This window comes from Bos grunniens, chromosome 23, assembly GCF_055505025.1.
Source record: "Bos grunniens cultivar Pamir isolate PY7600 chromosome 23, Bosgru_T2T1.0, whole genome shotgun sequence".
Classification (NCBI taxonomy): domain Eukaryota; kingdom Metazoa; phylum Chordata; class Mammalia; order Artiodactyla; family Bovidae; genus Bos; species Bos grunniens.
In genome coordinates, this window is record NC_141187.1 from 42,200,071 (window position 1) to 42,215,493 (window position 15,423).

General features: G+C 41.5%; 1 protein-coding gene across 10 annotated transcripts in view; it reads left to right on the forward strand.

The window, feature by feature from the left end:
* Window positions 1-15,423, forward strand: part of ATXN1 (ataxin 1) — a 420,722-nt gene that overhangs the window by 165,692 nt on the left and 239,607 nt on the right. For 9 of the 10 annotated variants that reach the window (XM_086370177.1, XM_086370178.1, XM_086370182.1 and 6 more), the window contains one exon: window positions 1,002-1,129. The gene's annotated coding sequence lies outside the window, so the exon portion shown is untranslated. Of the gene's footprint in view, window positions 1-1,001; window positions 1,130-8,900; window positions 9,098-15,423 lie in introns of all 10 variants that reach the window. The other variant, XM_086370187.1, reaches the window with a different exon arrangement.

The window sequence follows — 15,423 nt, forward strand, 5'->3', positions numbered from 1 at the left end:
AGGGCTTAGAGTTTAGGTTTTTCCTTAGTGTTTCGGCATCTGGATTTGGGATTGATTGACATTTTAAATTTATTGAAGTAACTATGAATTTACTCCTGATGGAAATAGGAACATGTTGATTTCGATTTTGCTTGGAAACGAATGTCAAAGGACAATCCAATCCAAAAAGCGTTAGTAATGCTAAAACTTAGGTGACACGTCAACTCTGGGGAAAAATAAGGTGATGTTGAATTAATACTTGATGTGTTTATAGTAAGTACGAGAGTGTTGATAGATCAGTCTTGGAAAAATCTCTAGCACTGAGATTATTAGCATGGCTTTGTGTGAAAGATAGTGGCGTAAAATACTGCCTTTAACATCTGTTAGCCGTGCAAATGCCCAGTTTTCTTGTCAATAACAGGTAATAATGATTTTTCACTACTTCACAGGTTGTGGTGGAGCGGGGTGCCAGGAAAATAGTCGGTGTTCAATACATGTCCATGATGACTTTGACGATCAGTGGTTCCAGGCTTCACCTGAGTCATCAACAGAGAGGCACTGTTCCATTTCGAAAGTGAAAGTCAGGCTTCTATGTAAATACATGTATCGAACTTGCTTACCTCTGTGGTTAGGAAAAAAATCTCAGAGAGCATCAGATTCAGTCATGTTTATGACATTTTCTGCAGAAGAATTGTTTCTCATTTCTCTGAAGTCTTGAGATCAATAGGCAGAGAAGGAGGGGAAAGAAAAGAGTGTTTTGACGGTGTTATTCCTAAGGTCAGGAGATGTGGTGGGAAGCAATCCCTCAGCAGAACCCGAGGACCTACCATGGGTCTGCTCGCTGAGTTTTTGGCATTCTGAATTAAGAACTGTGTGGTGTGTGTGTGTGTGTGTGTGTGTGTGTGAAAGAGGGCGAGAGAGATTATGCAAATATGTTTCTCTTTTCTGAGAATTCAGCTCATGTGAATGAAGACTGCAGAAAACAGCCTAACTCAGTGGGAATGTTGTTTTTATAATTACAGGTCTACGCTTTTCACATTGACCTTCTCTGCTGCCTCCCCTTCTGCTCAAGCAAAATCTGTCTGAGAAGATCTGATGGGAAGGAACTAACTGCTTAGGACTCTCCCTTGTGATGAAAGCACATGTACAGGTAAATATCTCTGGCATCTTTAACCAAAAATAGCTCTCATTTCATTGTACAAGATCCAAGGTAGTCGTGGGGATGCTTACATACCTGTTCACGTGCACACTCACACACACACACGCAAAACAAGCATACATCTGCAGATTCATGTGTTCTCCACCTCTGTATTCTTTCCATCTCTTTATAAAAATGGACCTCTTGCTTTTTGGGAAAGAAATCAACTGCTACTTATTTTCAGATCATCGACTAGGATGGTGACAAGGCATTAACAAGAAAGGGGATACCTGGCGATTGTGTTTATCAGTTCAGCTACAGAGACCATGTCCCATCAGATGGTCTAAGGGAGCAATGCAATATATGCTGTTATATAATCTTTTTGTTCCTCTTCACAGTGCAGTGATACACATCTTTTCATAGCAAGTCCTTTATCTACAATATGATTTTAGTGATTACATAGTATACCATTGAATACATATCCTAAGGTAATTTAATTGATCCCTTCTAGTTGGACATTTAAGTTATTTCTATTTTTTTTTTTTTTTGGCCTTTATGCTACCAAGAATGTTCTTATGGCTTTATGTTAGTTGCCATTATTGATGGTTTCCTTGGGATAGTTCCTTAGCAGTAAATTTCTGAATTTAAGTGTTTTCAAGTTTTAAGACTCTTGACACTTGTTGCCAAATTACTTTCCAATAAAGTCATACCAGTTTATATTTCCAGAGGTGCAGTGTAGGAGAGACCTACTTCCATAAAATTTTGCCACTGCCCAGAATTTTGAAAAAAGGAAGAATATCTGCCAGTTGATTATGAGAACCAGTGTCTTTCCACATGTTGGGTTATTTTTTTAGGGGGTGGGGCAGTGCATTATTTGTAAATCATACCATTTTGAAGGACCTTTCCTCTGTAGATAGTAGCATGCTTGAAACTTAACCAATAGTTGACATTTGAGAAATAAGACTAAATCAAGAAGCATGAAATCATTTGAGTCCTATTCCAAAAGAGTAATGCTATGAGAAAATGGTCATGATCAAAGTAAAAAAAAAAAGCAAAGTATGACAGTAACCGTAGCATAATCCCATTCCTGTAAAATTGTTTTTTTATTTTTCCTTCTTCCTCTCTTGTTTCATCCTCCTCTGGGATGCAGAAAGGGTATAGTATATTAGTAATCCTAGGTCTGGAGAAACTGGCTGACTGAAGTCTTCACGTCAGACCACCATTTCCCACAAAGCTCTGAAGTCTCAGAACTGCTACGACACCTGGCCAGTGGGTCCCTGGAGCAGCCCTGGAGCAGAGCCTCAAATCCCCCTCCAGCTCCCTGGGCCACCTTGCTCCTGAGATACAGCGAGGACCTTGGATCAGGCCGCCTTTCTGGCCTCTTGGAGCTGCACTGAATTCCCAACCATTCAGCTCCACATATGCAAGCTGCCGTGCTAGGCTCATCTTATTCCCTCAGTGGTATTAAATAAGCTTCCTTTCACTTAAAAAAAAAATGCAAGAGAAGGTAGAATCAGAGACCTTCTTAGGAAGGAAGAAGGTCTTAGGAAATGTATACTTCTTAGGAAATATATACTTTATCCTTCATAAGCACACAAGAGAAAACTGTGGAGGTGCGAGTCCCTCAGCCCCTGAGCCACATCACAAGGCTGAAACGTAGAAGGGAAAAAGAGGCAGAGTGAGATTTGGCATTAAGGAGACAAACCCAGGGGGACTGGTCTGGCTTCAGGAAAGCTAATGCTTTTCACCGGAGACTCTGCAAGTCCTGTGTATGTACATTTGTTTTGGCCCAGGTTTCCAGTCTCACTTGCACAGCTCTGTATTTTTCAGTAAAGAGAGGAACATCTGAATTCCTAATTAAGACCGTTTAGCTTAAGAACTCCTCTTTAGTGGGCCATAAATTATTCTCCTCCAAATGATTATGAGGACACCTAAGAAAATGAAACTTGTATTTATGCACGTACATATGTTATCCCAGCAATATTAATAAGTTCATAAAGGGAGAGAGGACAGCAAATGTGTCAGCAAATATAGGTCGGGAAAGGAGTGCATCGTGTTCTGCCAGACTCCAGCGAGCGGAGGTAGCACGGCCATGCATCTCGGCAGCAAGGACGTGGTAAAGCTGCCATATGGGAGGTTTGGTATTTGGATAGCATTCAATTCCTCCCCAATTACAGAAGCAACAGGGACTCAGACAGAGAGGAAGAAAGGATGCTCTTGCTGTGCCTTGCTGGCTGCTGTGCAGAAATGCAGACATGTTGATTATTAGGGGCTTACGGATGAATTTCTCTAGGGAGACAGAAGAGTGGGAATATTTAACCATGTTTCACAGCAGCTGGGGTTGCCTCCATAACCAAACCGTTTTTGCAGTCATGTGAGACTGCAAGGCCAGGCCAAATCATTGTTGAAAACTCAATTCACAGAGTCCCGTAGGGCCTTTGGGGGTGCCTTCAGACTTTGCCAGTGCAGAACGAGAGTACAGGTTTTGAATTGAAAGAAATTTGAGATGATGTCTTTCAATCCTGGTCTCACTTAGTCATTCATCCCTCATGTATTCATTCAAATACCTCTTGGGGGCTACTGGGTGGTGGCGCTAGTGGGAAAGAACCCTCCTGCCAGTGCAGGAGATGCAAGAGAAGCGGGTTCCATCCCTGGGTTGGGAAGATCCCCTGGGGGAGGAAATGGCACCCGACTCCAGTGTTCCTGCCTGGAAATCTCCATGTGCAGAGGAACTTAGTGGGCTATAGTCCATGGGGCTGCAAAGAGTTGGACATGACTGAGTGACTGAGCATACGCATGCACACACACACAGGTACTAGCAGAGTTCTAAGCACTGGAGATATGGAATGGAAGAATGTGGGCGTGGGGCCTGCCCTGATGGAGCTTACATTTCTAAGGGAGATACTGTTGATGGCATCTGAACCTGGTTTGGGTGAAGAGGGGAGATGATCTGGACCATTCAAAAAGGAGGCTTGGACCAGTTGCTAGTTGCTAATACCAGTGAAATAATTTCTTCCAAAGGAGAATCATTTAAGAGTTCTTTGGACTTCGTCTTCAAAGGTAGCCAAAGAATTCAAGTGACAGGTTATGCCAGAAAACTTTTGCAGTTAGTGAAGTTAGGGTATAACTGAGAATATTGGGAACACCACACATACCATTTAGGTGATGTTGGTATAGTGGTGAGGCAGCAGTGATTGTAAAATGAAAGTAATTAACAGGTGCACACTCTGCTGGGGCAACAGGTGTTCAACCTAGAAAAATGTTTCTTAATGGATTTCTTATGACGTCACTGTGTCTTGGGTTTAACTTTGAAGCAAATGAAAAAATTGAAAAAATAAAAGGTTTAGAGTGCATCTGAAATGAGAGACTGGAGAAACCAGTGGAGAAAGACCTGTTGATCTGGAAGGCAGAGGCAAAAAGAGCCAGAGGATAGGGGCCAGCAGGAGGCCGTGACTATTGACAGCAGGACCAGATTGGGAAATGCAGAGAGAAGACAAGAGTCAAACTTGGCGTGGATGCGCAATTGTCAGGGTCTATAGAAATCTTGCAGCCATTCATCTCTCAGTTTCAGTTCACTACAGTTGTTCAGTTGTGTCTGACTCTTTGTGACCCCATAGACTGCAGCACACCAGGCTTCCCTGTCCAACTCCCAGAGCTTACTCAAACTCATGTCCATTGAGTTGGTGATGCCATCCAACCATCTCATCCTCTGTTGTCCCCTTCTCCTCCTGCCTTCAATCTTTCCCAGCATCAGGGTCTTTTCAGATGAGTCAGTTCTTTGCATCAAGTGGCCAAATATTGAAGCTTTAGCATCAGTCCTTCCAATGAATATTCAGGACTGATTTCCTTTAGGATGGACTGGTTGGATCTCCTTGCAGTCCAAGGGACTCTCAGGAATCTTCTCCAACACCACAGTTCAAAAGCATCAATTTTTCAGCACTCAGCTTTCTTTATAGTCCAACTCTCACATCCATACATGAATACTGGAAAAACCATAGCTTTGACTAGATGGACTTTTGTTGGCAAAAAAAGTCTCTCCGTTTAGGTAACAGAAATAGTTGTTTAGTCACCTAGTCATGTCTGATTCTTTGTGATCCCATGGACTGCAACACACCGGCCTCCTTGACCCTCACCATCTCCCGGAGTTTCAAGTTCATGTTCATTGCATCAGTGATGCCGTCCACCCATCTCATCCTCTGATGCCCTCTTCTCCTTCTGCCCTCAATCTTTCCCAGCATCAGGGACTTTTCCAATGAGTCATCTGTTCATATCAGGTGATATGCTGAAGATGCTGAAGCTTCAGCATCAGTCCTTCCAGTGAATATTCAGAGTTTATCTCCCTTAAAATTGATTGATCTCCTTGCTGTCAAAGGGACTTTCAGGAGTCTTCTCCAGCACCATAGTTCTAAGGCATCAAGTTCTTTGATGTGTTTCTGCCTTCTTTACAGTCCAGCTCTTACAATTGTAAGTGACCACTGGGAACACCATAGCCTTGATTATATGGATCTTTGTCTGCAGAGTAATGTCTCTCCTTTTCAACACACTGTTAGGTTTGTCATTGCTTTAGAAGTAGTACACACTGTCAATAATCTGTATTTTAACAAAGGGTGAAATGGGTACGTTTTACTCTGCTGCTGCTGCTAAGTCACTTCAGTCGTGTCCGACTCTGCAACCCCATAGATGGCAGCCCACCAGGCTCCCCCGTCCCTGGGATTCTCCAGGCAAGAACACTGGAGTGGGTTGCCATTTCCTTCTCCAATGCATGAAAGTCAAAAGGGAAAGTGAAGTCGCTCAGTCGTGTCCGACTCTTAGTGACCCCATGGACTGCAGCCTACTAGGCTCCTCCATCCATGGGATTTTCCAGGCAAGAGTACTGGAGTGGGGTGCCATTGCCTTCTCCACGTTTTACTCTATGACTTTATAAACATGGGAGACAGAAGAGTCGATGGCTCACAGTGGAGAGTGGTATTGTCTTTTTTTCAACTGTCACTCAAAGGAAGAACTGAGGTGGCATCATCCCCAGAACACACTGACCTTACTCTAACTTTGACTAATTACTTCGCTGTTCTTACCTTATCCACCATCTTTAGAGAGTGAGACGAATGATATAATTAATTTTCCCTTCTGTGGGCAAGAGCCATTAATTGTAGTTAACTTCACACAGGTTAAAGTTCTGGATCAAAAGAGTCTCCAGTTGTCACCTCTTGGCCTCTTTGATTTTTTGGTACCCTTCCCCTCAGCTTATTTGTGGGATTGTGGTTCTTCTTACCTTCCTCCCTCCATTCCTGGATGCTTTTAGTGGTCTCTTAAATAATACAAATCCACTCAGAGATTTATTTTATCTCCTTTGACCTTCAACATGGGTTTGGTAAAGGCTACATTTTTGGCTTTGGATTTACTATCATTGAGGGACGCTTTTTCTCTGTATTCTTCCTTCCTAGTCACCTTATTCTGGTGCTCAAACTTCTACCATATATTTGACTCAAATACTATTCCTTTCTTTGACAAGCCCAGTTCATTTAGTTTAGTTTTCCGTCCCATTCCCTAACCCAACCCACCCAGACCCCCAACACACACACTGGGATTTGCAATGCCCATTTCCATGGTTAAGAAAACCCTATGGATATTTATTAAATCTTTAAAATAGAGATCTTCTCCTAAATTATCTTTTAGAATAAATATGTTCTTCCTTTCTCTATACTAGTTTCATCCATTTGAAGGTAGTCTCCGTAACTCATAGCCAATTTGGGGAAAGGTATTATTTTGAGACAGCCTTTCCTAATGGCTCAGTGGTAAAGAATCCCCCTGCCAGTGCAGGAGATGCCAGTTTGATCCCTGGGTTGAGAAGATCCCCTGGAGAAGGAACCTGCTCCAGTATTCTTACCTGGGAAATCCCATGGACAGAGGAGCCAGCCAGGGGTCTCAAAGAGTTAGACACAGCTTAGCAACTAAACAACAAAAAATTACTTTGAGACAATGATATTTTTCATGGCAAAATGAAAATCATAGAGACAAAGACTCCAGGGTATGTAGTGTTTTTTATGTAGGCATAGCTTTTCAAAACTATTTTGGAGTGTATTTGAGTATCTAAAGTAATTTACCAGACTTCTGTATAAAGCATTTTATTCTTTGAAAAGTCTCATAAATAATATAATTTACTGTGTCAGTATGCAAGCATTCACATAAGTCTTTTTACCTTTCCTGAAATGAGGTAGAATATTTTGTCATATGACAGTGAAACCCATGAGAAAATGTTTGATACCAAAGCCTACCATTTTTGTTTTTGTTTTTGCTTTCCATGTTGGGATGCTAAAGTAGAATGCTGCAGAAATTTCTTTCCTTCTAATACACTAACACTGCTCTCAGTGTTGGCAAACTGTACTATCCAAAGTGTGAGTGATGACTAAACGTAAAAATATCAAAGTGTCAGTATTCAGTGGTACTTTTTGAATTACTCTCTTTTTTCCTTTTAGAGTTTATCAAATGAGATGAAGCATTTAAATATGTTTTCTAAATTCTAGACTATTACCTACTATAGCCTTTGGTGTTAGAGTATGTAGAGGTGGAAAGTGAAATATGAAAGTGAAAGTCATTCAGTTGTGTCCGACTCTTTGCGACCCCATGGGCTATGCAGTCTATGGAATTCTCCAGGCCAGGATACTGGAGTGGGTAGCCTTTCCCTTATCCAGGGGATCTTCTCAATCCCGGGGATCGAACCCAGATCTCCCTCAGTGCAGGCAGATTCTTTACCAGCTGAGCCACAAGGGAAGCCCTTAGAGATGGAAGGGAACATGAAAATCATTTAGACCCCTTTCCCCGCTAACTCAGGACCCCCTCAAAACTCATTAGTGCTTCATTTCACCAAGGGTCAAATATTGAGTCATTGATTGTTCATTGATTGTTAAAAGAACCATTATTATTAGGAGATTTAGAAATATGCGATATACAGACATTCTTTGGAATAATGTACTTGCTTGAGTTAGCAAGAAACGGAAGACTCATGCCTCTAGAGGCCAAGCGGTATCAAGGATTATGATTATCTCTTTAGATTAAATGAGAACTACATCAGTGATATTTTTTTAGATTTTTACTGTCTGAATAAAATTTAGGAAGGTTTTTTTCTAGGACTTGGCAATTTACTCTGCCTCCTGTTTTCTCTTTGGGAATACTCATTCTTCTTTCTCATTTTTCTTTTCTTTAAAGTGAAGACAACAGGTCACTGTGAGGATTATATGCATATAAACTTTTAGAACATTTTCTGTCCTGGCGCCTGGTTAAAGCATCTGCTACTGCTAATTCTACTCCGTTATTTCTCCCTCCTATTTCACATTCTGTTTTTTTTTCCTGGTAGAGAGTTTTCTTGAGTAGCTAAAATAAATAAATATAACCAAACAAAACGAGCAACTGAGTGCTGATATCATATGCTTTATAAGCTGGGGGTGTGTTTGGCTCCCCTGGCAGAGATGTGAGCTTCTGAGTGCATCTATGGCTGAACTCAAGTTCAAGTGGAACGCCCTGGGTCTGGGGATCAGGGGAGCTTTGAACAAAGTACTCGCTTTGCCTCCAAGTTTTCTATGAAATATCTGTTTCGTGAGTGGGCTACTCTCTGAGGCTTCTTCCACTTCTGAAAAAGATCGTCAGCTGACATCCTTGATGTTTTAAGGCTTTGAAGTCCCTGTAGAAAAGAACCTGTGAAAAGCCCCAGTCACCGTTTCTGTTCTCTCTGTGCGTTTCTTGTGTATGTGTTGAGTGTTTTCTGGTTTTTTTCCTCCTTCATATTCAGGTGGAGCTAAAGAATGATCTGCTCCTCCAGTGTGGTGATGGTGATACAAAATAAAGCCAAACAAATCACTGCTTTCCTGCATCAAGGCAACCCCCTCCAGATGCCGAACCTCTTAAACGGGTATTCAGATGGCACAGGACGAGCACTTCGCTTGCCACTGAAATACAGCCATCTCTGGAGTGAAATTTGGCAGCTGTGTAAGTCGAGCTGCAGCACTTATATGACAGTTTGGGGAAAGGAGGGAGATGGAAATAGCAGATTCCAAAATAATCCAATTAAAAGAGCCTGGAAAGTGGAGTTGGGCAACAGGAAGGGAGGATGGGATGCCCCGAAGGTGGATTATCTCTGTGGGTTAGAAAGGCTAGACTTCAGGTCCAGAAGCTCAATGGTGGCCACACTCAATAATCTCCTACACCCGCCGGAGAGGGGGCTTGTCTGCTAGGCCACTGGGCTATAATCTTGTGATTTTTCTCTCTCTGTTCCCAGTGGTCTAATTATTAGGCTGTGTTGGCACTTAAATAGATCTGTCTTTTAGAGCCACCTCTTCCTTTTGCCCCCTGCATAGGATAATATCATGGTGCAGTGTTTATGACACCAGAATGTACCATGCTGAACAGTTGTTATATTAAAGCACCTTTTAAATGGCTCAGGCAAAATGATCTTGCAGATCAGAAAGGACAGCCCCCTCCCCCTCCAAAAAAAGAAAGGACAGCCCTTCTATTTAATTCAAAGATCTTTGCAGTAACAGTGACTGGGAAGAAGATTCAAGAAATGGGCCTGGTAGATGAATGCAGTTGGATAAAAATGGCAACTTCTTCAGATTTTTCTAGGAGTACAAGTTAACGTCGTGATAAATATTAGAATAAGATCATGGAAGTCATAGTAAAATTGATAAAATTGAAAAACATTCAACAATGTGCACAAAACAATTTTTTTAAAGCCCAGAGGAAAGAATTGTCAATGTAGAAATAATCAGATCATCAGTTCATAGGACATCAGATCTCTCAAGAGGGAGATTCCAGGGAATAAAGGAAGCAGATACTAAAGGAACCAGGGCATTTTAATTTTACCAGAGAAGAGAGAACTTTTAAAATATATATATAGGGAAAATTTTAAAGTATGCAGTTTCATTTAGAAGCTCATAAAAATCTGAGATTTTTTTTTTTAAATCTATGAAACAGAGATAATTATATCTAACAGGTATGCTGTGATCAAGTGTGGGAATGCTTAAAAACTGTATGGTGAGTTGTAAGGCCCTCTGCATATGTTATTTTGTAAACATGCGGCATTCTTATGCAGAAGCTGATAGGGAGAGTAATCCCCTGTGTGTGCAAGAATAACTTAGAGGACCAACCACTTGGAGGAAAAATCTATTGTGAATAATTTAAAAATATATGTGAATTTTTTTCGTCTCCTCATTTTTCTGGCCCAGAAATTCTATGTTTATGGTATTTTTCTAAAAATTTTCCAGCTAGCTCTGTTAACAGAGTTGTCCATTCTCTGTTAAGTTAGAAACCACATGATTTTATAGTAAATATTGCTTCTGAGTAAACTTTGAATAACAGACTAAAAAAAAAAGAATGTCTTATTTTATTTAATAATCCTCATTTTAGGAGGTTTGGGCAGAACTAGGAGGGGGGTCTGTGAGAGGGACAAGAGTTAAATAAGTAGGGTGCTAAGTGATGAAGACTTTGCCACAGAAAAGGTGAAGCACAGTAAATTTATCCACAGTGTGGGCTGGCATGCTGAAATTCCCTTTATGCAGCAGCCCATCTGTCTCATTAGCTTCTGTGTCTCTTAATCACAGACTCCATGAAGTGTCTACTTGGCTCTTTTAAAGCATTTTATCTTAATCTGCTACAAAAGTTAATGAAAGGAAATCAACTGGATTAGATGCTGTTTGTGTATATTCCCATGCAAGTTGCGGGTGTGGAACAAGCTCTATTTATAAGTGAATATTACCATAGGGACCAGTCTGTATGCATATGAGTGTATTTGTATATTGTACTCATGTACATGTGTGCATTTGTGTGGATATGCACAGACACGGCACATAGGTGCATCTGCTCTATACACCCTCTCGTGGAAAAGACACATTGACGTTAATTAGAAAGGATGATACCAAATAGTGAAAGTAGAATTCCTTTTAGCAGCCGTTACTATTAAAATTAAAGTGCTGGATACAACATTGTGTGTGCAGGAGAGTTTGCTTATTCATCCTTCAGAACAATAGTAGGAGTTAAATATTAACAGATTTAAGTGTCAATAAGGGTCTAAAAATAGGCATTCCCTATTGTGTGCAGGTCTTGCAATACAAACATGTCTGGTTGCTTGGAATTCAAAGTGCTTTGGATAAAGAATGTTGCAGAATGCAATTTGTGGCAGAAAATGTGTCCAGGATGTTTGTTTATTATTCCTGAGAATGTTTGCAGGACTGAACTATCACATATAGAAAAGAACAGCTTTGTTTGGAAAATGCAGTCGGAGCAGTACAAGAAAATTGAATTAAGTAAAGAAACTTAGGGAGACCGTCTTTGATTGATGATGCTTCTTATTTGCTCTTCATTATTCCCTGTGAAGGAGTAAAAACTATGAAATTGGATTTGAAAACTGGATTAAGACAAATAGCTTCTCAAATTTTTTTTTTTTACCTTAACTGTTTGCAATTTTTTTAGTAAAGCACAGAGTCACTATATAAAGAGTCTATGTTTACTACATTAGATCTTCCTAAACAGTGTGTCCTTGAGGTTTGATTTTAGGAATTAGTTTAGAAGATGCAGAGGCAGAGTGTATCTAGTAACTGTGTGATGGTATTTGTCTCTGTTTATTGCATATACCTACTTTTTTATAGAGTGAGCAGTGGAGTAAAAGGGAGGACAAAACACTGTTTTTCTTAAGTCTTTCCTGCCTACCTGTCACCCTACATTTTCTTCTCCAGGTAAAATTTACAGTCTTAGCATTTGACCCATCGCTATACAGGCTTCCCCCACTATCCGAAAGTAGAGAGTGCCTGTGAAAAATCTTATGTAAGCTGAAATGGCTTTAAAGTGAAGAAGCTATTACCTTAGGACACATCTCACTAACGGCTGCACAAAATGAATGGAGGGAAAGCACAGATGCTCGCAGATGCAGTTCAGATCTCTGGGGCTGGGATGCTAAGGTGCTGACTGTAGTTCCCAGGAAGGAGCTTGGCAGTGCCGCTGTTTTGCTGGGGGTGTTAACCGCTGCTGCAAAACCAGTGTTGCAACTGTGTTCACTTTTCACCTGTTTCTGTGAAAGCCAAAATCCTCTTCGGATTTCTTTCCATCAGCAAAAGTAGGTGCTAATGTAGGCCTTTCGTAAAAAGGAAGTATCATGAAGTGACCTTTTGAGAAGTGGGTGATACTTGCATTCTCCAAATACTTTTATCAGAGATGTATAGACAGTCACATGAATTTCTGTTAACTAAGCTATAAACATCTTGAAAAAAGGAACTGTTTTATTTGCTGTCCCGCTAGCACCTAAGCCAAGGGCCTAAACATAATTTGTTTAATGAATGAATGAATGACTCAATTGATGTATCAAACACCTACTTTTCAAAAGTGCCAGGATTCTTTAAAGATCTGGAAGGACTGAGGAATGGCCACAGATTGGAAGAGAGCCACAGCAACTCAATGTAAGGGGAAACCTGAGACTGGATCCTGAAACAGGGAAAAGGTGTTGGTGGAAAACTGGTAGCATCTTAATGGATTCTGTAGTTTAGTTAGCGGAACTGTGAGTGCTCCGTTGCCCAGTTGGGTCTCTCTGCAGGCCCGTGGACTGTAGTCCACCAGGCTCCTCTGTCCATGGGGTTATAGACCAAGGTTCATGTTTTGGTCTTGATCATTGTTCTTTGGTTATGTGAGAGGTTGACTTAAAGAGAAGCTGGGTGATGGGTACAGGGGAACACTCCTGTTTCGGCAGCTCTCTGTGTATCTTGCTGTTGTTTTTCAGTTGCTAAGTCATGTCTGAATCTATGCAACGCCATGAACTGCAGCACCCCAGCTTCCTTCTCCTTCACTATCTCCCAGAGTGTGCTCAAATTCAAGTCCATTGAGTCAGTGATGCCATCCAATCATCTGCTCCTCTGTCACCCCCTTTTGCTCCTGCCTCCATCTTTCCCAGTATCAGAGTCTTTTCCAGTGAGTCGGCCCTTTCCATCAGGTGGCCCTAAATGTCTAAAATTATCTTTATGAAAATTTAGTTGAAGGTGCAAAACCAACCCATAGGAAGCAAGTAGAGAGTCACTGGAGGTGGCCAGCTCTGGGCTGAGTCTGTGTTGAGGGGAACGAGAGTTGACTTGGGATTTGAGTGGCCAGCAAGAGCTTCATTAGAGAAGGAAAACTTGATTTGCACCTTGAGAGGAGGGGTAGACGTGACGGATGGTGCATGCTGGGAAGTTGTTCTAGTTGCAGGGACAGCGGGGGCAAAGGCACGAGAGGGGAATACTGGTGACCTGTGCGGCTGAGTGATGTGTGTGCTATTGCTGGAGATCCGTGTGAAAGAGCACTGAGAAGCTTTGGGAAAGACAGAGCAGAGGATCCTTAAGATTGCGGAAGAGTTTGAAGTTGTTAGGGCAGTTGATGCAGAACTGCAAGTTCTTGTTAAAGGAAGTGACTCCGTAACATGACATATGCATGCAGTTGGTGACAGGATATCCAGAGTGGCTGGAGTTGGGAACGATGGAGGTCGTAGGCTAGGAGTTAGAAATAGGTAATGAGAGCTTATACATCTGAGGCCTGGGTTGGGAAGGATGGGGTGTCAGAAATTTTTTTTTTTTAATATTTATTTGGCTGTGCTGGCTCTTAGTTGCTGCACTTGTAATCTTTCGTTGTGACATGTGGGATCTAGTTCCCTGTCCAGGAATGAGACCTGTGTCCCCTGCCTCGGGACTGCAGATTCTTAGCCACTGGGCCACCAGAGAAGTTCCCGCAGCATGTAAACTTGACTTTCACATATGTTTTTAACAATGAGAACTCTCCATGGAATGTGAGTTTGCCCACGGTGGATTCAAAACATGACTTAAATGGCAGTGTGTTGAATAATATGAATAGATGTTTTTTGGAGAATGTAAAAAGAAATGCCATCTTTTGGCAATGGCAGAACACTCTGGTAGGTGACTACTGGGTCCCCTTTATGGGCCTGCTGTGGGGGCACATATGTTCAAACTGGCAGGATAAAGAGTCTTTTATGTCCTTTTTAACTCCTGCACTGACTTCAGGACTTTTTCATAGGGAACTTATTTCAAAATTGTAATTGTAGTCAGTGGTTCTATGTAAAGATTTTATAGAAAAATACTTTGTGCAGTGGGTCTTTCTACAGTCCCATAGATGCCAGTCCGTTTTCCTCCCTTCTCAGAGTGCCTTTACTGCAGTGGGTGTCTCATTTTCTTTTGGCAGCCGAAGTGGAAGTCGCATGCTGAGTGCGGGGAACCATTTTGAACTTGTTCTCAAAAAAGTTGCAAGGCGAAGGCAAGCGAGACCCCTGCTCTGTAATCCCCAGTGGAGTTCCATAGGATGGGGAAACCCATCAAGACATCCCCTGTCAATGAGGTGGTACACACATATCATACAGGTTAATTCATTATTTCTTAAGATGCCACGTGGGAAGTGCATGACCGTTTAACCTCACGGGCCTTTCAGAGACACAACAAAGAAATGAGCGTGGAATGGGCCAGAAAATTGCTGCTGGAAGGAGCAAAGCTAGAAAGCCAATTTTTAGGATTAGACCAAATCTGTTTAAATTTATATTAGAGTTTTATTGTACCTTATAACAACTCAATAATGAAATATGGAGGATATTTACAGAGCAAGAGGTGGAGGGTAGTTAAAATTCTTTCCCTTTTTCACTCTCATCTTTCCTTCTTTAGTCTTTTTTCCCCCCTTTCCCATTAAAAGTAAACTGAAGGAATGAATAAGAGGATGAAGTGAACAAGCTGCTTTTAACAAAATTTGAGTGATGCCACTTCTGTGAATTTTGTCTAAAAATTATATAATCCTCGTTTTCCCATCCAGCGCATACACTTCTGCAACCCTAATCCACTTGTAAAATCTGGAAATAATAGGGAAAAGCCTTCTCAGCAAAGAGAAAAATGAAAGACCAAAATCCTGCACTTGACCCTGTAGGTGAGGCCCTGAGATACTCAGAGCCCTGTTGGCTTAGCAGGACACTCAACGTAAGGTTAATGATTTACCAAGTTTGCTTATCCAGTTCCCCAAGTAAATTAAAAAGAGAAGACCTTCTAGTGTAAATATGTAGACCACAGTGAAGGAAGAAGTAAAACTAGAAGCAATATAAATCTCAGCAGGGTGGGGCGTTTAGTTTGCAGGCAGACCAACTCAGTGGATTATTCAGGGTAGGCAAACGTAAAGGACTTTTCCTGAGATGCAACAAAAAGGTGATGATGCAGAGGGCAAGGCTGTTGCGGTAAGATACAACCCCAGGCCTCAAGGAGGAACACAATAGGAGTTTCTTTCTCAGTCATTTTATAGTTAATTTGGGGCTC